The sequence below is a fragment of the Sapajus apella genome, unplaced genomic scaffold (assembly GCF_009761245.1).
Source record: "Sapajus apella isolate SASKATOON/1434 unplaced genomic scaffold, GSC_monkey_1.0 scaffold6300, whole genome shotgun sequence".
Classification (NCBI taxonomy): domain Eukaryota; kingdom Metazoa; phylum Chordata; class Mammalia; order Primates; family Cebidae; genus Sapajus; species Sapajus apella.
In genome coordinates, this window is record NW_022443224.1 from 1,309 (window position 1) to 3,891 (window position 2,583).

General features: G+C 38.6%; 1 long non-coding RNA gene across 1 annotated transcript in view; it reads right to left on the reverse strand.

Moving 5' to 3' along the window:
- Positions 1-678, reverse strand: part of LOC116548020 — a 1,797-nt gene extending 1,119 nt beyond the window's left edge. The window contains exon 1 of the long non-coding RNA XR_004267275.1: positions 10-678. This is a non-coding gene — a long non-coding RNA (uncharacterized LOC116548020). The remainder of the gene's footprint in view (positions 1-9) is intronic.
- Between the last annotated feature and the right edge of the window lie 1,905 nt (positions 679-2,583).

A 2,583-nucleotide genomic window follows, 5' to 3' on the forward strand; every position in this document is an offset into this window, starting at 1 on the left:
AAAAAAAACTCTTCTTGGCATTTTCCCTTATTACCTAATTTCCAAGTGACCTGCGTACTCCTGATGGCTCTCCTTTTCCCTTTCCATTTTTACCTCTTAGGCCTCACCACTGAGAGAAGATACATCAGTTTTTTAGAAAATTGTCAGCAGTAGTAAGATGTCCATTTATTCTAAGTTGCTTTAGTTTTGAGTTTTCAGATAAAGCCTATTTTCAGGGCTTATTTCCTTTCCTGTGTTATTTCACATTAATTAGGAAAAAAAACTCTGCATTTTAAAAAATTGAAAAGGTTTTACCTGTAAGAAATTTACAAATATTTTCCAATGTGCATTTTAAAAAGTTGTGCCCTTTAATACTTCTTTCAAGAGAGAGATCCAGGATGGCTGATCACTAGCAGCTCGGGATTGTGGCTCCCAGTCAAAGCACAGAGAAGGAGAGGACGCCACACTTTCAGATGAATTTTTGTTGCTCACACACCAGGAGATTCCCAGCGGAGGAGCCCCACAGGTCACCAGCGCGACTCTCGTGGCCGGCAAGGCGGCTTTGCCGCTGCCTTCGTACGGCGGTTCTTGGTGCAGAGTCAGAAAAGCACCATCTATCATAAAGCCGCTGTTTTGGCCGGCGCAGTGGGCTGCTCAGATTTTAGCGCTGGGAATCAACAAGTTGGACATCCACTCAGAAGCCCAATTATAAAGACGGTAATTATAAAGACCACAGGTGGATAAATCTATAAAGAAGGGAAGAAAACAGCCTAAAAAGGCTGAGAATACCCAAAATCAGAATGCCTCTCCCTCTACAGGGGATCACAGTTCCTCATCAGCAACGGAACAAGGCCCGATGGAGAACAAGTGTGTTCCATTAACAGAAGCAGGCTTCAAAAGGTGAATGATAAGAAACTTCTGTGAATTAAAAGCACTTGTTCTAACCCAATGCAAAGAAACTAAGAACTTTGAAAAAAGGTTTGATGAAATGTTAACAAGAATACACAATTTAGAGCAGAATATAACTGAATTAATGGAGCTGAAAAACACAACGAGAGCTTCGCGAACTATGCACAAGTTTTAACAGCCGAATCGATCAAGCAGAAGAAAAGATATCAGAAGTCAAAGACCAACTTAATGAAATAAAACGAGAAGACAAGATTAGAGAAAAAAGGATAAAAAGGAAGGAGCAAAGTCTCCAAGAAATATGGGACTATGTGAAAAGACCTAATCTACGCTGGATAGGTGTACCTGAATGTGACGAAGAGAATCAATCCAAGCTGGAAAATACGCTTCAGGATATTATTCAGGAAAACTTTCCCAACCTAGCAAGGCAGGACAATATTCAACTCCAGATAATACAGAGACCACCACAAAGATATTCCTCAAGAAGACCAACCTCAAGGCACATAATCGCCAGATTCACCAGGGTTGAAATGAAGGAGAAAATACTGAGGGCAGCCAGAGAGCAAGGTCAGGTTACCCATAAAGGGAAGCCTATCAGACTCACAGCAGATCTCTGAGCAGAAACCCTACAAGCTAGAAGAGAGTGGGGGCCAATATTCAACATCCTTAAAGAAAAGAACTTTCAACCCAGAATTTTACATCCAACCAAACTAAGCTTCATAAACTTCATAAGCTGGAAGGAAAAATAAAATATTTTGTGAACAAGCAAGGACTCAGAGATTTCATCACCACCAGGCCTGCTTTACAAGAGCTTCTGAAAGAACCACTACATATAGAAAGGAACAACCAATATCAGCCTTTCTAAAAAATACCAAAAATTAAAGAGCATCAACATAATCAAGAATTTACATCAACTAATAGGCAAAACAGCCAGCTAACATTAAATGGCAGTATTAAACTCACATATATTATTATTAATTCTAAATTTAAATCAACCAAATCACCCAGTCCAAAGACACAGGCCAAAAAAGCCAAAACCCATCAGTATGCTGCATCCAGACCCATCTCACATGCAAGGATACACAAAGACTCAAAACAAAGGGATGGAGAAAGATTTACCAACCAAATGGAGAGCAAAAATAAATAAATAAATAAAAAGCAGGAGTTGCTTTAAAGCAACAAAGATCAAAAGAAGCAAAGAAGGATATTACATAATGATAAAAGGATCAATGCAACAAGAAAAGCTAAATATCCTAAATATATACGCACCCAATACAGGAATACCCAGATATATAAGACTTATAAAGAGACTTAGACTTCCACACAATAGTGGGAGACTTCAACATCAATATTAGACAGATCAATGAGACAGAAAATTAACAACGATATCCAGGATTTGAACTCAGATCCGGAACAAGTAAACTTAATTAACATTTATACAACTCTCCACTTTAAATACACAAAATATACACTCTTATCAGTACCACATCACATCTATTTACAGGTTTCAACAAAACACTGGTTGGCTGCTTGTTTGTTATTTTCTTCCCTCATTTTCTTTTTCATTTTCATGTCTCTATTATTAAGCACAATTATAGGCATACCCATTTTTAGACTGCATTCCAGCCCGGGCAATAAAGCCACACCCCCGTTTCTCTCTCCCTCTTCCTCTTTCTTCCTCTCCTTCATTCTTTTTTT